Source organism: Lissotriton helveticus, chromosome 10, assembly GCF_964261635.1.
Source record: "Lissotriton helveticus chromosome 10, aLisHel1.1, whole genome shotgun sequence".
NCBI lineage: Eukaryota > Metazoa > Chordata > Amphibia > Caudata > Salamandridae > Lissotriton > Lissotriton helveticus.
Window position 1 is genome coordinate 1,010,428,785 of NC_136071.1, and position 22,210 is coordinate 1,010,450,994.

A 22,210-nucleotide genomic window follows, 5' to 3' on the forward strand; every position below is an offset into this window, starting at 1 on the left:
GCCACATAAACAAATATACTAAGCATAAAAATTTCATAATGTCAATCATACACTGAATTTACAACGTTACATCCTATCCTGTTATCCATACATCTAAGTGTACGAACGTTCTTTAATTCCCCACGCTAGCCGTATCGCGATGTTTTTATGAATCACACGCTGTCCACTCCTTCCCCCTTTGAAACCCTAAACTAACCCTCACGCCTTGCCAAAGACTCAATCCAGATGGTTTACTCTCCCCACACCCCTAGCTGGTCCTGTATTAAATGCCACTTTGTAAAATTATGAAATTTACCTGATTTAAGTAAAAGCCGGTGGCTTATAACGAGTCTGCTCACCGATGTATCTACAGCGTATGCCAGAGCTACCTTCAGCCTAGGTTTACCCATCAGACTTATCCCTAATGGCGTCAAAGCACATACTTTTCAAATTAGCTCCTTAATTGACATCACGTGATTATCAAAGGTCTCTGTATGTTCTCTTTAACAAGCGATCTAACGGGTCAAACTACCCTTCCCATCATGCACTAAAAAAAATTCTGCATAAACAAACATGTGCGCTCACTGCTTGCGCAATCCTATTGTAAATGAACACATATATCTATCTAGTTACAAATGAAATTTAACTTTAAGCTAAATGATTAACTGCCTGTAAACAATAACTAACAAGTACAATAAAATATTCGATCAAGAACGGTGTACTGCTACTGGACACAAATAAAAAACATAAATACAAATGGTCCTCGTTCACTATTTGTCATTTGTATAATGTTCGAGCTTAGAGCTGCCTCAATGGTGAGGATCCTTTACGATGTGCAATCTTGCAAAATTCAATATTTCGAAGTCATCAGGTGGGGTGCGTCTCGCATGCGGGACAAAAACTTGTTTGCTAAACATCTGAAGAATAGCTTGCGCACACCTTCCCTTTTCTTGTTTGTGATCTTTAACTTATTTTTAATTCAATTTAGAATCTGTGTTTGCGTGCAAAACAGAGCTGTATATGTCCCAGTACAGTAATCAAAAGATTGTGAAAGGAGGGGAACGCATTTTGCGTCCCTATCTGCTGCACTGCATAAATGAGGAAACATGCCTCACAATTAGAGTCCTTTTTATCCTTTATCTTATTTCATCTTATTTATCCATGTTCATCAATAAACTTTAGTGCATTTTCGTGCTTCGTAAATTTGAAAAATGGATCACTCCGGAGGCAGCCAGGTGGAACATGAATGTTTTAATTCGCATATTCAAATGTCGAATGTTGCCGAAGCTTTACCACAGACATGTGCTTTCAACATCCAGTCGAACAACCAGTGTGAAAACCCAATGCATTTCGAATTCAATGTTAGTTCTTCCTCAGGGGTACTGGAAGAAAATAGATAAAGGCCACATAAACAAATATACTAAACATAAAAATTTCATAATGTCAATCATACACTGAATTTACAACGTTACATCCTATCCTGTTATCCATACATCTAAGTGTACGAACGTTCTTTAATTCCCCACGCTAGCCGTATCGCGATGTTTTTATGAATCACACGCTGTCCACTCCTTCCCCCTTTGAAACCCTAAACTAACCCTCACGCCTTGCCAAAGACTCGATCCAGATGGTTTACTCTCCCCACACCCCTAGCTGGTCCTGTATTAAATGCCACTTTGCAAAATTATGAAATTTACCTGATTTAAGTAAAAGCCGGTGGCTTATAACGAGTCTGCTCACCGATGTATCTAGAGCGTATGCCAGAGCTACCTTCAGCCTAGGTTTACCCATCAGACTTATCCCTAATGGCGTCCAAGCACATCCTTTTCAAATTAGCTCCTTAATTGACATCACGTGATTATCAAAGGTCTCTGTATGTTCTCTTTAACAAGCGATCTAACGGGTCAAACTACCCTTCCCATCATGCACTAAAAAAAAATCTGCATAAACAAACATGTGCGCTCACTGCTTGCGCAATCCTATTGTAAATGAACACATATATCTATCTAGTTACAAATGAAATTTTACTTTAAGCTAAATGATTAACTGCCTGTAAACAATAACTAACAAGTACAATAAAATATTCGATCAAGAACGGTGTACTGCTACTGGACACAAATAAAAAACATAAATACAAATGGTCCTCGTTCACTATTTGTCATTTGTATAATGTTCGAGCTTAGAGCTGCCTCAATGGTGAGGATCCTTGTGTCGGCATATGCCTTCATTTTCTCCTTGGCCTCTTGGTCTCTGATAGCAATGCTGCTGTGCTCTGGTGTTGCTGTTGCTTCCAGCTGCAGTAACCTTGTCCTGCTTGATCTGCCCAGCACCAGCTCGGCGGGACACCATCCCGTGGAGCTGTGAGGGGTGTTTGGATAGTCCCTTAGTACTTGACACAGGGCCTGTCCTATTGATATCTGTGCCAGCTTTGCTCTTTGGACGGCCTTTTTTATGTTTCCCATGAATCTTTTCACCATGCCATTTGCTTGTGGCCACAGTGGTGTTATATTCCTGTGATGGATACCTAGATAGTCCACAAACTTTCGAAATTCTTCCCCTGAGAATGGCTGGCCATTATCTGTGTTTAGTGTTTGCGGGGAACCCCAAGCTGAAAATATGTCATCCAGTGTTGGCAGCGTTGCACTTGCTCATGTCGACGATACACGTCGCACGATGGAAGATCTGGAGTATTCGTCAATGATCACAAGCAAGTAGTTGCCCATTTCTAGAGGCCCATAGAAACCTGCTGCCAGTTCTGTCCACACTGCCCGCGGGAGCTCTGACATTTGTAGTGGTTCTGGTTTTGCTGGCTGCCTTGTAGTTTGGCAGATGTGGCAGTTATGACGGTGGTCTCCACCATGTTGTCCAACCCTGGGAACCACACCTTCTCCCGTAGCAGTTTCTTAGTTGCGACCATGTCTCTGTGTGATTCGTATGCCAAATTTACAGTCTGTCTATGCAAAGCTCTTGGCATCACCCATTTTCTTGTTCCTCTCGTTATTATTCCATTCACGGTCTCTGATAGCTCTCCATGAATCTTTTTGAATGCCAGCATTTCCTCTTTGTTCACTCCATCTTCCATGTGGCTGTTGTTGTTGATATGGCTCCATCTTTGTTGTCTTGTTATCATATTTACCTCCTGCATCGTGGCATCCCTTTCTGTTTCTTGCTCCAGTTCCGCGATCGTTATCGATGCCGGAGTGTTTTGTTTCAGTACAAAGTTCAGGTATTCCTCCGCTATTGATGTGGCCTGAGGTCTCTGTGGTAAAGGATGCTGTGACATGTAGTCCGCCGGGTTGTGTTCTTTCCCTGGCTTATGCACACCTTTGAAGTTATAGTCCATTAGCCTTATGCCCCAGCACTCGATTCTGGGTGGTATTTTTGCATTTGGATTTCCATAGATGGTCACTAGGGCCTGATGATCTGTTATGATGGTGAATGGTTTCCCGTATATAAACATGTGATAGTGCTCACACGCCCATACTACTGCAATACTTTCTTTTTCAGGCTGTGAATATGCTCTCTCAATGTCGAACAGGCTTTTGCTTGCATATGCCACGATCTTTCTTGGAGACTCTTTGCCTGGCATGTGTTGTGCCAGGATCGCTTCTAGTCCCACCGGGCTCGCGTCCACCATCAGTTCTGTGGACAGTAGTGGATCAAAATACGCAAGATGGTCTACTACTATCACCACATGCCTGATGGCCTCAAATGCCTTGTTGCATTCTTCTGTCCACATGAAGGTCTGGCCTTGCTTCATTAGTTCCCTCAGTGGTGTGCTTACTGTGCTTACTGTGGCAACGTCTTTTATGTATCTAGCACAGTAGCTGGCAAGCCCAAGGAATGACCTCACTTCTGCCACGTCGCCCGGAGGACTCGCTTTTTCCAGCATCTCTACTTTGCTGTGATCTGGTCGCATCCCTTTTTTAGAGAAAATGTGTCCAAAAAATACCAGTTTGTTTCTTCCTATTTCACACTTGTCTTCATTCAGCGTTATACTTGATTGTTCCAGACGTGAACATACGTCCCGCAACGCTTTGTCATGGTCGTCATCTGTTCGAGCAAACACCAGAATGTCATCACTGTAATTAAGGCTGTTCTTTACTGGCCTTATGACCTGCCATATTGTTTCTTGAAATATCTCTGCAGCTGATGAGATGCCAAAACTCAGTTGCTAGTAGCGAAATTTACCCATGTGCGCGAGAATGTCGTAATGTACCTTGAACCTTGAATGTACTGTGAATGTGGGTCAAGCTCCAGCTGATGATGCCCTTTGCACAGGTCCAGCTTTGAGAATCGGCAGGTGCCATTGAGGCAGCAGACCATGTCATTTAGGTGTGGTCCAGGGTGTCTTTCCCGTTCAATTGCTGTGTTTGGTATCCTCATGTCGACACATATGAGAATCTTGGATGTGTTCTTCTTTGGGACTGCCACTATTGGTGACACCCAGGGGGTCGGCCCGTCCGCCGGCTCTATAATGTCTTGGCTCAGCAGGCTTTGTATTTCCTCCTCTACTTGTGGTTGCAGGTGTATCGGCACTCGTCTGTGATGCTGAGCTACTGGGTTTTACTGCTTCATTGATGTGTAGTGTTCTTTGCCGTCCTTTTAGTTTCCCTAGTCCATGTAGTATTCCTGGATAGTCTCGCAGGATGTTCTTTTTCTCTGACATGTGGCATGTCATTGCGAGGAGGCCCATCACCTGCGCCGTGACGTTGCTCAGTAAACATGGTGCTGGAATGTCACTCTTCAGTACATGTATGACTTCCTTGGTCTGTTTATCAGTGTTTCTGTAAACTTTCCCATGTTGAGCACCGGTTTCTTCGACCCCCAAGTGAATACTTCAACAGTGGATGGCACTAGCGCTGGCTTTGTTTTGATCTTTTCATATTCTGATACACACATTATGTTGCATGTGGCGCCGCTATCTAGCACGAATCGTGTGTTGTGTTTTCCCACATCTATGTCTACAGACGCCGTCTTTTTTACTTGATGTTTCTCTATTAAGTGAATGCTTTCTCACCCTTCTGCTTCTTCTGCAGGAGCAATATTGGACATCAGGTATAGTCGTTCCACGTTCTCTTGTACCGCTTCTCCGTCGGACTCAGCTGACGAGATGCGATTTGCCGTTTCCATGTGTCTGGCATACCTGTTTGTCGTCATCCGCGGTCTTCCAGGTCGTCCTCTCTCACTTTTGAATTCTGTGCCCAAACAGGCTCCTGCGAAGTGGTTGTTCCTGTTGCATTTTATGCATGTCTGACCCATTGCCAGACACGCACCAGTGTGCGGGAACTCGAGTCCGCATCTGTAACATGTTCTTTCATGTTGTTTTCTTGGCAGTTGCTCATTGATTTCTTTCTTCCAGGTATTCATGTGACTGCTACAGACCATGCTGTTTGCTTGTTCTATTTGCCTCTCTTTTCCCAGCTCCATCTGTTTTGCGTGCGTCGTTGCTCTCGCTTCTGCCCTGGCCATGGTCAGAATTTTCTCTAGCGAGATGGGTTCTTTCAGAATTCGTGTGCGGAACTCCACCGACCAACATCCTTCAATGATGCACAGGCGAATTGCTTGTTCGTTGTCGAACTTGTCAAACTCGCAGTGTGTGACCAATTTGCGCAGTCGTGTTGCAAAGTCGTCAAGGAACTCCTCTGCTTGCTGACATGCAATTGCAAAGGTGTACCTCTCAAAGTCAATGTTTCTTTGTGGGTCAAATCTGTCTGGAAGGCACTTAATTAGTCCCTTGCATGTTGCCGTTTGGTCTTCAGGGAATGTCACTAATAGGTCGTCTACTTCATCCCCTACGGGGTTTAAAAATAGATCCATCTGCTTGGCGTCCACTACATCTGTGGCGCGCATGTACCTTTTGGACTTGTGAATCCATCGTTCCCATCTGATACCTATCTGTGGTTCCGATAAGTTGGATGGAACGGGTCTGCGGAACATTGCTTGCGTGCTGTGTTTGACATTTGCTTGGTCAACCATTGTTGGCGTCCTTCTTTATTTGTCACTTTCGTTTTGTTTTCTTCCTTTCATGTGTCCTATTTCTGTTGTTTCTTTTCCTGGGCTCCTAGTCACTTTGTCCCTTTTGTTCTTTGTTCTTGCGTGCTCCTGTTTGATTGCTTTTGTTTTCTTTACTCACTTTGTCTTCTTTTTATTCTTTATTCTTTAGTATTATTCTTTTTATCTTTATTTTCTCTTTGTATTTCCTCGTTTGCGCCGCTTTCTTCCTCTTATTTCTCTTTATTTCCTCTTTTTATCACTTTTCTTTTTTCTTTGTTTCCTGACTTTAAAATGGCCGCTGGGCCTCTCGCGTTCCTTATTGGCTGTTTTTGCCTGATTACAATATGGCCGCCCAAGTCTCGCAAGATCGCCGGTCCTTTTGAGCCTCCGCCTGACTTAAAGTTGGCTGCCGGGCCTTCCACGTCACTGATTGGCTGCTTCTGCCTGACTTAAAAATGGCCGCTGTCCTCTCGCGAGATCTCGAGCGATGTTTCCTTTAAGTTTCTCGCGCGCGGACGATCTTGTCGGGCAGATTGTGGCTTCTTACCGGCTTTCTGGTACAGCTGTGGTGGGCTCCCGCGCTGTTTCTTCTCTCCTTCACTCGGACCAGGGTGGGCTCCTAGCTCCGTATTTCGTTACTCCTGGGGGCACCCGGATACACGCGTCGCCGCTTCTATCCCAATCGTCGTCGCCAGTTGTCACCTCTCTTGGCTCAGGTACGACAGCAGTCAGGTGAGGGATTCAAGTAGTATTTATTGGTGTTGCTCTGTGCTGTACACACGTCCAGTCCCTTGCCCTTCTGGTCATGCTCTGCCCCTTCCCCACTCCTCTGACCGGAAGTGGTGTCCGGTTTACACTCCCATCCCCATCAGTTGGGTACAGGGTCCTAGTGCCCTTGTGCCCAGGTCATGACATCAGTGACTGCTAACCCAACGAGCACCAAACTAGTTGCATTCAAAAGTATTGCGGACAGGCACTGTCTAGAACTGAGCAAGATAACGTTCTTATGCTAGTTCCGATCATCAGAGAAACCAAACCCACCCTTAGCTATTGGATTTTAAAGTTATTCCCCACCACAGACACTGTTCGCTTCTGATGACTGCTAGAAGTATGAAATATTTGAATATCAAGAGAAAGACAGCCCCAGTTGTGCTTGAATTTTCATACATTACTGCAAGTAAATAAATAGTTTTTCACTACAACTACCACAACTAGTAGACAGTACTCACATGAAAAGCATATGTATCTATCCTGAATGTGATCGTCAGTCAACTATCATTTGGTCTATAACCTTGTTTTAGGGGTATGCCTGTGCCACCTTGATTCCTTCATACAGCAGATGCAAGGTAATCCCTTGGTATGGAAGGACATGGTCAGCACCTTGGATGTAGTGTCATTTATGTACATGCCAAGCTAAGGTTGCCTTCTCGGTTGTTTTTCCCACCCTGGCCAGTGTTTGTCTATGGTGGCCAGCAAAAAAAGGTGGCAACCTTAGCCAGGGGAGCAGGCAGTTGAGTTCAGTGTAGACGCCTGTGTGCTTCAATGTCTTTAGAAGCTGCTACATTTGAGCTAGCCTAGTAATCAACAAATATTTAATGCAGAGCATCCAGTCAAGAGGGGGTCCTCCTTAACCTGACATGGCAGACATGTCTCAACTGTTTGTGATGTTCTTGAGCAGTAGCGGTGAATGCGTAGTAACAACAACAATCCGTTGTTGCAATGTGTGTTCTTCATTCTATGGGTAGTTATTAGTACTGGTACAAGTATTAGTTTTAGCATATAATCATTGGGTAATGATGGTGTTGGCAGGAACATATGTAGGGTGTTATTCAAGAAGGCGGTTCACTTAGTGATCTTGTTGCTGTTACTAGTGTTTATGTTGCATGCTTGGTAATATTCTGTGTAGTTTTGTTCCTGTGTGCTAGTTTGGGTGTGCTTTCCTACTGTAACTGTTTTTAGGGTGCTTTGAACTTAAGATCATTAGTTATGCTTGGTCCGAAGTATGTGCTGTTATTTATTTATGATTTATACATATATTTAGGAGTTTTATAAAGTGGAATGTTTGTGTGAACGTTGAGCCATGCTCCGTGTATGGTACCAGTGCTCTCACTTTGTTCATTGATAATTTTGTTTATTTTGCCAGAATAGAGATAGCTGTTACAAAGTCCATCATGCGCACTTAATACAACTATAGTCCTCAGCAAGGCCAGTAGCCAGCATATTTCCTGAATAATAACTGCAGCTCTTTTCAATGCCCTACTTGTAGAATGCCATTTCACAGAGTGCAGCTCCAAATAATACAATGTCTAGCATGAGGTCATTATGCCAGGAAAAAGCAGTGTATCTCTGTTGTGATCAAGTTAATTTTAAATCAATTACAGCAGGGGCTCAGAAACAGGATTCCAGTCAAGACTAAATATATGTAATTATAATATGTTGCACTTCTCTATTTAGTCATCTGAGAAAAAATTCTTGTGCAGAAAATGCCCTACACATAATGATAATATCTATAATAGAGGCCATTAGACCTAATGAATAAGCCAATTCACATTATGTGAGAGCAGATGGAACGTTGTATCTCAAAGAGTAAGCAGAAGGACCATAGTGGGAGACATACAAGTAGATTCAAAGTTTGAGAAAAAGGAGTGTAAGCAAAATCAGCATGGTCAAAGACAAAAAGAAATTGAGGTGTTCTGCTTCTTGCAGTTAGCCTGTGAAATCCACGAAGGCTCTTTGTTGACACCCCTACTGTTTATTATATATATGAGTCCTGTGGTCAAGATAATCTCTGCTTACGGGCTCTCTTATTATCCATATATTGATAATACACAGATACCATTGCACACTGAACTTACAATCTAACCACTCCGTAGCTCCCCTGAGAGGGTTGCAGTCTCAGTGAAGCTGAATGACAATAAGATGGAAGTCTTGGTCACTGGAGACCAAATCTCTTTGAACCCTTGAGTTTTCTCTCAATATCTAGGATACCTGCATAAACTGGTGTCGTTTTTATTTTTTTACCTGGAGGAGTGGCTGTACTTAAATGCCCTAGCAAGGGCACTAGTGTGATCATGTCACTTTCAAGTTAAAATTGTGTGATGGTTCTTAACAGAGAATTGGCTTGGTAGTTTGGTCTGCCCTGTTCCCATGATGCACTGGGACAGGGACAGACTAATTTGCATATAGCCAGGTTCTGAACTGGGATGGTGCAGTGAGCTAAAAAACGGTGATGGATCAAGCCCTGATCTGTTGACTGGGTAGGAGTGTTCTGATTAACTCAGATACTCTGTCCATCACCACCCCCCTTTTTGAAATTATTTTGGCCACCATGAGTGTGGAAGGGTATGCTCAGACATGAGTCCCTTGCTCATTGCACCATCAGGATTCAAGCAAGCCGGGCCGAAGACGGCTGTAATGCCAGAAACCGGTCCCCAGAAGCTTGTTTCCTTTCCAGTGAAGAATTGGCTTGGTAGTTTGGTCTGCCCTGTTCCCATGATGCACTGGGCCAGGGACAGACTAATTTGCATATAGCCAGGTTCTGAACTGGGAGGGTGCAGTGAGCTAAAAAACGGTGATGGATCAAGCCCTGATCTGTTGACTGGGTAGGAGTGTTCTGATTAACTCAGATACTCTGTCCATCACCACCCCCTTTTTGAAATTATTTTGGCCACCATGAGTGTGGAAGGGTATGCTCAGACATGAGTCCCTTGCTCATTGCACCATCAGGATTCAAGCAAGCCGGGCCGAAGACGGCTGTAATGCCAGAAACCGGTCCCCGGAAGCTTGTGTCCTTTCCAGTGAGGAATTGGCTTGGTAGTTTGGTCTGCCCTGTTCCCATGATGCACTGGACCAGGGACAGACTAATTTGCATATAGCCAGGTTCTGAACTGGGATGGTGCAGTGAGCTAAAAAACGGTGATGGATCAAGCCCTGATCTGTTGACTGGGTAGGAGTGTTCTGATTAACTCAGATACTCTGTCCATCACCACCCCCTTTTTGAAATTATTTTGGCCACCATGAGTGTGGGAGGGTATGCTCAGACATGAGTCCCTTGCTCATTGCACCATCAGGATTCAAGCAAGCCGGGCCGAAGACGGCTGTAATGCCAGAAACCGGTCCCTGGAAGCTTGTTTCCTTTCCAGTGAAGAATTGGCTTGGTAGTTTGGTCTGCCCTGTTCCCATGATGCACTGGGCCAGGGACAGACTAATTTGCATATAGCCAGGTTCTGAACTGGGATGGTGCAGTGAGCTAAAAAACGGTGATGGATCAAGCCCTGATCTGTTGACTGGGTAGGAGTGTTCTGAATAACTCAGATACTCTGTCCATCACCACCCCCTTTTTGAAATTATTTTGGCCACCATGAGTGTGGAAGGGTATGCTCAGACATGAGTCCCTTGCTCATTGCACCATCAGGATTCAAGCAAGCCGGGCCGAAGACGGCTGTAATGCCAGAAACCGGTCCCCGGAAGCTTGTTTCCTTTCCAGTGAAGAATTGGCTTGTTAGTTTGGTCTGCCCTGTTCCCATATTGCACTGGGCCAGGGACAGACTAATTTGCATATAGCCAGGTTCTGAACTGGGATTGTGCAGTGAGCTAAAAAAACGGTGATGGATCAAGCCCTGATCTGTTGACTGGGTAGGAGTGTTCTGATTAACTCAGATACTCTGTCCATCACCACCCCCTTTTTGAAATTATTTTGGCCACCATGGGTGTGGAAGGGTATGCTCAGACATGAGTCCCTTGCTCATTGCACCATCAGGATTCAAGCAAGCCGGGCCGAAGACGGCTGTAATGCCAGAAACCGGTCCCCGGAAGCTTGTTTCCTTTCCAGTGAAGAATTGGCTTGGTAGTTTGGTCTGCCCTGTTTCCATGATGCACTGGGCCAGGGACAGACTAATTTGCATATAGCCAGGTTCTGAACTGGGATGGATCAAGCCCTGATCTGTTGACTGGGTAGGAGTGTTCTGATTAACTCAGATACTCTGTCCATCACCACCCCCTTTTTGAAATGGTTCTTAACTCCCAACATGCACTATTGTTAAGTGATAGGGTCCATGATGCTCTCTATTAGTATAATGGTGTCTGCTTGACACTGCCAATTACCATGCCATGCAAAACACACAAGATGATGGACGGAATGTTGTCCAATGGCAAAACATTCACCTCCAGTCACAGATCTGGGTTTAATCCATCGTTATTTTGCTCACCAAGCCACCCCAGTTCAGACATGGCCATATGCAAATCAGGCTTGACCCTGTGCCTCATGGGAACAGTCCAGCCCGAACTGCCAAGCCATGTCTTCCCTGGACCGCAATCAAGCATCCTAGGACCGGTTTCTGGCTATCAGCCGTCTTCAGCCAGGATAGCTTGACTCCAGTGGCTTAGTGAGCACGGGACCCACGTCTGGGCATACCCTTCCCACGTAGGGTGAACAGCAAAACACACAAGATGATGGACGGAATGTTGCGCAATGGCAAAACATTAACCCCAGTCACAGATATGGGTTTAATCCATCGTTATTTTGCTCACCAAGCCACCCCAGTTCAGACATGGCTATATGCAAATCAGGCTTGACCCTGTGCCTCATGGGAACAGTCCAGCCCAAACTGCCATGCCATAGCATCATCAACATCCACAGAACTCACCGGTCAGACTGCTCACAAAAAGTAAGTCGTGTAACTACATCTCCTTGCTTCAATCCACTAGTTACTGGCGGAGAAGCACACACATTTACAGCCCTTTTCCTGTTATATAGGTCCCATTTTCCAGACCACTAGCTTTAAATACTGTCCTGTACAGAGACTTTGGGCCAGACGTACGACCCTTTTTTACAGCTGCAAATGGGAGAAGCTCCCATTTGCAGCCACAAAAAAGGGTAATAGCATGTACAAATACTATTTCGCGAGTCACTGACTCGCAAAATAGCCTTTGCGACTCTCCCTATTAGGAAGGGACGCCCCTAACAACATGCTATGTACTAGTGATTTGTGACCGCATTTGCAGCCGCAAAACACTCGCAGTTACCATCTACTTCAAGTAGGTAGTAAACCACTCACATAAGGGAAGGGGTCCCCAGAGGACCCCTTCCCCTTTGTCAACACTGGTCCCAGAGAGGTCCCAGAGACCATTGCCTGCCCTTAAAAAAATGAAGCTGAAAAGTTAAATTTTTCTTTTTTAAATACATCCCGTTTTCCTTTAAGGAAAACGGGATGCATTTAAAAAAAACAGAACTGCTTTATTGAAAAAGCAGTCCCAAATATGCTGGTCTGCTGAGCCCAGCAGGCCACCATCCCTGGGAGGGCCTGTCATTCCCAATGGGCTTGCAAATTGTGAGAGGCTCATTAATATTCATGAGCCTCGCAATTTGCGACTCCATTGGGAATCGCAAACAGTGTTAAACACACTGTTGTACATGCAAAATAGCACCTCTCAAATTGCGAGTCACAAATGACTCGCAATTTGAGATGCGCTATTTTGTGTAATCCAAATCGGTAGTGGGTGGACAGGAGGACGGGTGCTTTTGGTCCAGGCTATTAAGCTCCACGCTCTTATCTATATTCCATCTTTACCTACAGACACATCTTACTTTTTGAAAGAAACTGACAATATTTGTGTTCCTAGCGTGATATTAGCCGTTCTGAGCTTGTAGTTCTACATGTAGTTCATACTTTTAGGGCTTTGTTTAGTAAGCACCACAAAGTGTTCAGGTGCACACACATGCAACAATTTAACACATAAATAAGTAAACGGAAGTAGAGCCAACGGAATGGAGAGATGAATAAATAAATGGCAGGAGGAAGACAAGACAATTCACAAAATCAAGGACAAGCGAAAGACAGCTAAGGGGAAGCTGAAATACAGCAACAACTGGGAGTCCCTTTTATTAGTTCTGGTGTTGGAAGCGGCTTCCTTCATAAAGTGTTTGGCAGAACGTCAGGTTCCCATTGTCTGGCATGCACCCCAACTCAGAACAGACGTATCTAGGGTGTGTTTTATGCGTTCCTTGTTTGCTTCTTGCCTTCCCTTTGTACATCGTTAAAAAGACATAGCATGAACAGTGGCCTTCGGCCAGACAGCATAGCATTTCTTTCCAGCAACTGGTGTGTAACAAACAAGTGTTGCAGTCAAGCATCAACCTGCAAAAGGTCGGACCGAGAGGTAAATGGCACAGTTGGCTCAGCTCAGGGGAAAGATGTCAACATTGCATGGAAAGGCAGCCCGCACCTTCTTTGCTCATCAAGTGGAACAAAACAGGCTTACCATACCTTGTGTGAACTTCAGATGAATTACAACAGGCGTAACAAGTAATTTGTAGTACAAAAACCCAAGTGGCTTCTTGTCGGGCTCTTTATTTACTGGATGAAGCTAGAAGAAAGTGGGCAGAAACACTGGCGTAGCAAGGTCAGGTGGTACCTGGTGTGGAAAATGTTGTCACCCTCTCTCCCCGCCCACATTGAAATTATTAAAATAAGGAAAAAAAAGATTGTTACACAGATTTTTCCCATTTTGTCACCCCCTCAGTGACATTTTGTCACCCCCCTCAGTGATGACACCCGGGGCCGCCCACACCCACCGCACCCCCCTTCCTACACCACTGGGCAGAAATATAAAAAACGAACAATTTATTCACGTTATGTATTTTTTGTTCCTTTTTGTGAAGCTGTACTAACAAACATGAGATGAGTAATGGTATGAATCAAATAAATAAAAGTTTTTGCTAGGTATTATCAGGAGTTTATATAGTCTAGATTTTGTTTTTTTAGACCTTTGAGAGGCCAACCATAAGCTATGGTGTTAAAGGTAGTCTAGGTAAATAAGTTGCTGGCAAAGACTCCACACTCAGGGAATTTTTATGAATGGCAGAAGTGATCAATGAGTTCTATTATAAACAAGGTGTTTATTCAAAGGATCGTCTACTAGAGCATATTGTTTCAAATCTGTGGCACCATAGAAGTTTACAGCTAGAATTTCTAATGGATTGAAAGCTACTTTGCTAACCAAACACTTATTTTCTTTTCATGTATTGCACTCTGGACCACTCTGGGAAGTTTCTCTGCCTGCTGCTGGTGTTTTGTTTCTTTCCAGACCGCCGTACCTTCGCCCTGACAAGAACCCCTGGTGGGACAAGGGTCCCAGGGGCAACGCCATCACTGTCGCCGCACCACCCTCGCTGGAAACTACACTCTGGGGACTGCAACCCCCAGAGTGCCTCACTGTTCCTGCCATTCCCCGCAGCTGCCGTGAGTGAGGGGGAGGCGGGGCCACCGCGCTTAGAACGCAGCCTCTCCCCCCGCGGCGCGGGAGTTTCTCTGCCTTCTGCTGGTGTTTTGTTTCTTTCCGGACTGCTGCACCTTCGCCCTGACAAGAACCCCTGGTGGGACAAGGGTCCAGGGGCAACGCCATCACTGCCGCCACACCACCCACTCTGGTAACTACACTCTGGGGACTGCAACCCCCTGAGTGCATCGATGTTCCTGCCATTCCCGCAACTGCCGCGAGTGAGGGGGAGGTGGGGCCAATGCGCTCATAGCGCAGCCTCTCCCCCATGGCGCGGGAGTTTCTCTGCCTGCTGCTGGGGTTTTGTTTCTTTCCGAACCGCCGCATCTTCACCCTGACAAGAACACTTGGTGGGACAAGGGTCCCAGGGGCAACGCCATCACTGCCGCCGCACCACCCACGCTGGCAACTACACTCTGGGGACTGCAACCCCCAGAGTGCATCGCTGTTACTGCCATTCCCCGCAGCTGCGCAAGTGAGGAGGAGGCGGCGCCAGCGCACTCATAGCACAGCCTCTCCCACCGCGACGCGGGACGCAGCACGGACGAAGCCCGGACCAAGGGCGGGCCCGTCTGCGCCCATCAGGGGCCGGAAGAGGCTGGCTGGGCCACCCCTCTCATTTCTGCTACGGAGGAAAGCATTTATACTGTAAGTCCAAAGTATTGCAATATAATAGTTTATCCTATTTGAGAGTGTGCTACCCCGTGGCCCTACAATCGGACTGTTCAGCCTTGTTGGAAAATGAGCAAACGCAGGGGAGCAGTCGGGACACTTTTCTTGTGAGGGCTGAGTCCCTGTTAACCCATGACCATCAACTTCCGACATTCAGAGGAAGGGGCCATTCCTCTACAATAGATTTTGTTTTTATCTCTTGTATGCTTGTGGATTACTTTACGGCCGCAGAGGTCATCGCCACGATTCATGGGGATCACAACCCTATTAAATTAGCACTGAAATTGGCACCTCGCCCTGCATTTTCAGTTGAATGTGAGGCTAAAGATCTGACACCCTCCACTGACAATTTAAGATTAGTATGGTGGGGCGTTGATAGCGATGAATTGTTCAAGTCATTAGTGAAGGACAATCTGTCCCTCATTAATTCATGTCTGTCATTTAAAACCCCGCACCTAGAGGTAGTCAATGATTTTTCCAAAGTTTGCTTGGCCATCAAATCCTTACTATCGAAGCCCGCTTCTCTGAGGAAGCAGGGCCCTAGATGGTTTGACAATAAATGTTCACTGGCGAATAGGAACCTACGTAGGGCCCTTTCAGCCAAACTCAGGTGTGCCTCGGATGTGAAACTGGCAAGGCAGAATAATAATGCAGTGGTTAAGAACAGGAAGGGAGTACTTCTAAACGACAATTGGGAAACACTATCCCAGGCAGCTACTAATAAAAAGGGTAAAATGGTTTGGTCTGCTGTAAGGGATCTTTGATCCACAGGACAGCTACTAACCCCTATCACCTGCACCATATCCAGTGAATCTTGGGAAAATCGTTTTGCCAATATTTATGCCACCCCTTCAACGGTGACAGACCAGTACGAATATGGCCAATTCACCAGTATTCAGATGACACTCTCCGAAGTTGAAGAAGCCATTCATCAAAGTATTGGGAAAAAGGCCCGGGCCCAGATGGGCTACCAATCGATCTAACCAAATGGAACCCGGACTTCTGGGTGCCGCTTCTTTTGAATGTTTTCAACAATCTAAAGTATGCCCCGCTTTCTAGTACCCGGGCTCAGAGTATCATCGTCCCAATATTTAAAAAGAGGGATCGGTCACAGCCCAGTAACTATAGGCTGATCTCACTGATTGATAACACCATTAAAATGTTGGGAAGAGTCTTATATAATAAGATCCTGGAATGGTCAGAGGAATGCAGTATCCTAGATCCCTGCCAGTTAGGATTCCGTAGCAAGGTTGGTACTAATGAACAATGCCTTAACCTTGACCTTGTAATTGGGAAGTACACCATTGCTCGGAATTCCCCGGTCTACTTATCCTTTATGGATTTGTCCTCAGCATTTGACCTTGTGAATAGGTCAAGGCTGTGGGCTAACCTATTGGCTATGGGCTGGATGAGCCATTGGTACATTTTCTGGCATACCTCCATAAAGACCTCCAGGCACAGGTGAGGATAGGTAGTGGTGGAGAGGTATCGGGAGCCATTAAGGTTGGAAGGGGGGTCAGGCAGGGATGTGTCTTGGCCCCCCTCCTTTTTATTATCTATATTAATGGTCTAAATGAGTCACTGGTACCCATGACTCAAGATGTCCCCATGATTCATGGGAAACCCCTTCCTGTACTACTCTATGCTGATGATGCAGTTCTTATAGGCTGCACTCCTAATTCATAGTACAGTACAGTCCTTTGTCAAAAATATGGATAGTGTGGATTTGTGCGTAAATTTAAAAAAATCATTTTTAATGTCCAGCGCCCCAGGAAACGCCAGCTTAGTTCTATTGCTGCCGGCAATCAAAAATTGACAAGTACCTGTAAATTCCCTTACCTCGGAGTTGTCTTTGCTGCGAACGGCTCCTGGACTGAGCACCTCACTCACTCCAGGAGCAAGTTCTCAAAGACTATTAACTCCATTTTTAGTTTCCCCTGCCCAAAGAACAGAGGTGCTATTTTAGCTATCTTAAAAGTTTTTTAAACTACAGTGTGTCTCTGTGGCTACATATGGAGCTGAGATTTGGGGTACCGCAGATAGCTCCTGTATTCAGCAGGAAGAAGACCGGTTCTGCAGAAAGCTGTTGAGCATCCCAATCTCGACCCCACAATACATTTGCCACAACTAATTGAATTTAAAATATATATATGATTTTATACGCGCCCGCCCAGCTCTTTTCTGGCTATCCGTTTGGAAGAACCAGGCAGCTACCTTAACAAAAATATCATAACAGACTGTTTGAGGTGTGAGAAGGCGATGGACATTCCCTTGTTATCTGGAGTGTAGCAGAGCTTATGTAGCATTAATAAGGGCTCCATTTTCTTAAATCCTAGCGAAGCCGAAATTGTAAATAAAAAAGAACTTAGAAACGTGCTTTACTCGTCAGCGCTGCAAGAACTGCGTTGGAATCAAAGACACCCTCTGTTTCCTGTTATATGGCTTACGAACGGCACTGCCAGCCCCTACCAAATGATCTCACCCTACCCATGAGTCGCTGGGAAAGGAGCCTCCTATTCCACCTGAGGGCTGGGATGGTTAAATTTGTATTGTGTTTCCCCTTGGGTTACCACTCTAAACTTGACTCACTACACTGCCCATGTGATGGGGTGAGTGGTCAATCAATCCATCACTTTCTGTTTTTCTGCAAATACTACTTGAAATATATGAAGTGGCTTCTTCTCCCATTGTTTAATAAGAGCAGGCCCATTAGTTTGGTTTCTGCTTATACATGTATGCTTGCCTTGGCTGATGAAGAGTTGGTTTTTTGTCTAAGCAAATTTTTGAGAATTGCCACCAGGGCGCGCAGGACAATGCTTACTCTTTGAGTTTTAATCATGTACAGATTGTTTACAATTATAGAATGGATTGGTTTTATATATTAGTGACTTATTTATTACGGTGATTTTTTATCTTTTTTATTCGCTGTAAATTGCCATCTAAATTTTATGATATTGTGTTTATACAACTGTAATTCTTAGTATTAAGTATTGCTATTCCCTTCTGTCATTTTTAACTATTGTTGCACTTTTATGGATACAATGTTTATCCGAATAAAGTTTGTGAACTGAACTGACATAGCATGAACAGTGGCCTTCGGCCAGACAGCATAGCATTTCTTTCCAGCAACTGGTGTGTAACAAACAAGTGTTGCAGTCAAGCATCAACCTGAAAAAGGTTGGACCGAGAGGTAAATGGCACAGTTGGCTCAGCTCAAGAGAAAGATGTCAACATTGCATGGAAAGCCAGCCCACACCTTCTTTGCTCATCAAGTGGAACAAAACAGGCGTACCATACCTTGTGTGAACTTCAGATGAATTACAATAGGCGTAACAAGTAGTTTGTAGTACACAAACCCAAGTGGCTTCTTGTCGGGCTCTTTATTTACTGGAAGAAGCTAAAAGAAAGTGGGCAGAAACAGTGGCGTAGCAAGGTCAGGTGGTAACCAGTGTGGACAATTTCTTGTCACCCCTGCCCATATTGAAATTATTATACTATAGGAAAAAGAATATAGTTACACAGATTTTTCCCATTTTGTCACCCCCTCAGTGACATTTTGTCATCCCCCTCAGTGATGACACTTGGGGCAGCCCACACCCACCGCACCCCCCTTCCAACACCACTGGCAGAAATATCACAACCGAAATATTTATTCACATTTGTTCCTTTTTATGAAGCTCTACTAACAACCATGAGATGAGTAATGGTATGAATCAAATAAATAAAGGTTTTTGCTAGGTATTATCAGGAGTTTATACAATCTAGACTTTGTGTTTTTTAGAGCTTTGAGAGACCAACCATAAGCAATGGTGTTAAAGGTAGTCAAAGTAAATAAGTTGCTGGCAAAGACTCCAGACTCAGGGATTTTTTATGAATGGTAGAAGTGATCAATGAGTTCTATTATAAAGAAGGTGTTTATTCAAAGAATCGTCTACTAGAGCATATTGTTTCAAATCTGTGGCACCATAGATGTTTACAGCTAGAATTTCGAATAGATTGGAAGCTACTTTGCTAACCAAACACATATTTTCTGTTCATGTATTGCACTCTGGACCACATTTGAATATATGCAGAAACATATTAGGAACCCATGCAGCTGATCCATCTGTGTGGCTCTACAAACCACAGGTTTAAGCACCTAGGGCCTATTTATGAATACAGTACTATTTCTCTGTTTGTGCCATGGCACACCTTTCAAACAAGGTGCCGGGCACAAATAGGAACAGTGCGTCATAGTACAAAGCGCGCACTGCCCCGGGCAGCCGCGTACCCACATTAACCTTGGTGCAGTGCAATTAAGTGAAATACAGAGCAGCAGTTTAAAAACTGCTCTGTGTTTCACAGTGCAGGCAGCAACCCGCCTTCACTTTCAAGAGTGAAGAGAGATCCCCTTGCAGGCAGGAGTAGTGAGTGCACTTGCCTGCAAGGGGATTTCTGAGGGTCCATGGGCCCCCCTTTGCCGCCTTCAGAGGGCTGACTTTAGGAGGTGCACTGAAAGTGCATCAACTTTTCAGTACGTCTTCAAAAGGCATGTTTGCCCCTGCGCCTGCGTCCATAATATGGTACAGATGTGAACTGATGCCCTCATTTGCATGGGGCCACACCCTCTGATGTTAGCACTGCACAATCAGTATTACAGAAGGGGACACACAAGCACCTGCGTCCCTCTATGTAATACTATTGTGCCCCAGGGGCAAACAAAGCGGGCACACACACCGGTTGCGCTCATGGGGCACAATGCATAATATGGCCCTTAATATTATCATGCACAATGAGCACAACAAAGGTGGAACAGATGTCGAAAATATCAGTTAGTGAAGAGTTTGTAAAGATCAAGGGGCACGGATGAGTTGATGAATGATAAATAGTTCAAAGATTAGCAGGGAAGTGGAAGATAGCACATATATCATCAATAGGGTCCTTATTACACATAGGGCCCACTTTTCCTGTTTGTGTCATGTAGCACCTTTAACCCCTTCGATGCTGATGACGAGCTCAGCTCGTCATCAGCTACGGCGCTCCTGTGCGGACGACGAGCTGAGCTCGTCATCTAACGCGGCTTTTTGTAAATTGCCGCACACAGCGGGAAAAGCCGCCGCATCGAAGCGGTTAAATAGGTGCGCCATGTACAAACAGGGAACATGTGCCCAATTACAGTGAATGGGCTGCCCTCAGGGCAGCCACACTCGTACTGCCCTGGGCTCAGCGCATTCATGTGAAATACAGAGTGGCTGCTTCAATGCCACTCCACGTTTCACTGAACAGATGGCACCTGGCTACGATTTAAAGAGGGATTAGCAGTCCCTTTACCAGGCAGGTACAGTGAGTGACTGCACCCGCCTGGAAGGAAATGTCTGGAGGGTCCATCGGACCCACTCTCTCACCTTCAGAAGACTGCCATCAGGGGGCGCACTGACAGTGTGCCACATTTTTTTTCAGTGCACCTCCTCACAACTTCTTTGCCTTTGCATCTGCATCCATAATACAGCACGGACATAAAGGCAAAGAGATTTCTGCATTTGCATGAGGCAGCTTGAGATAGCGCTGGGACTACAAGTGTACCAGGGCTATCTGTATGACAGAAGTGGTCACACACTAATGTGATACCAAAGTGCCTCGGGGGTTCACAGAAAGTGGGCACACATGCCTGATGCACCCCCAGGGCACTTTCTGTAATATGGCCCCAAGCCCTCAAAGTCAAACGGACTGATTTATGATTTCATGATATCCTGATCAAAAGGCATTTTATTCCTTTGGTTAATCAGTTTATGTCAATTAATTAATTTTTTTCTTAAGCAATATTTTATCAAGCAATTAGGTCACTGGAGAAACATTGACTTTTGTTGGTTTTGTTTTGCGTATGAATATGCACAGTAATTGCATCCTTCATTGCAGCAGGAACTGTCTTAGCATGCCTTATCATGGTTTTCTTTTCTTTTTGTCATTGAGATGTCAGATGATCATACATACAAAAAGAGATGTGTAAGACAATTAAATATTACAGTACATTGATGGAAAGGGAAGCAAAGTTGAAGAGACTTTAAAGAAAGGGAAAAGGAAGGGGGAAAGTGTGTACAGAACTGTACAATTTCACAGAAACAAGACCTTAATATCAGCAGAGGAGAGGACTACTTCTGTGAGGTTCTAAGAAAGTATGGCATACTCTATGTGGTATGCGGTGAGTACTTTCTGCCATCAATGTAAGGAGCAGAAAATAATTTCCATTGGCTAATGACACACATTGAGAAAAATAGCATTTCAGTACTACTCTGAATTAAGCCAGAGGAGAGCACACCTAGGATCAAAGAAGAGAGTGTAGTGTCCGTTGTTGTTTTGTATTCCCTGTTAACCTGCTTTATATTTGCTACCTTTCCTTCCTGAACTGTAAGTTGGATATGTTCCCTTCTGCATTCCAAATTACTTCTAGGTGATGTATTCTCTGGTTGCTTGTTGGCATTCAACTGTAATTTTATATTTCAGTTCTTTTAGTTTTCTACCTGCTGCCCTTCGTGGTGCATGGGTTCCTCCAATAAAGTTACTTCTAACTTCCTTGATAGATGGCTGTGCTACCTCTGAGAGGTTTCTCAATTGAGAGTTATACTGTTCCAAATATATAGATAGATAGATAGATAGATAGATAGATAGATAGATAGATAGATAGATAGATAGATAGATAGATAGATAGATAGATAGATAGATAGATAGATAGATAGATAGATAGATAGATAGATATAGATGTATAAATATATACATACATATATATATATATATATATATATATATTTTTTTTTTTTTATTATAATTTTTTTTTATTTATGCAATGGCGGTAAGAGCTGGAGCGCTCGACAGCGGGTGCATGCGAGGGATCAACCACAGATCCAATATTCTTTTTACCGCAAGAATGAATCGCAGCACTCAGGAATCATAATTGACTGATTTATTTAGCAAACTCCCACAACCAGTCTGTCACAGAATGGTTGTGTCATTCTTGCGGGGGAAAAAAAAAAATAGATAAATATATATATAAATATATATATGTATATATATATATATATATAGAGAGAGAGAGAGAGCGAGACACACCCACATATATAGGATATTCATAGGATAAATATATATATATATCCTCAAGCCTCAAGATGCCAGCATGTGCTGAATCTGAAAATGTGGCTTCTGATATACAAGAGCAGATTGGTTTGAGTACATCAGAAGGCGGGAACAGACACTATAACGCTGTTCTCAGAAGCTGTCATCAATGATCTAAAACATCTCCAGAGAAAAGGAA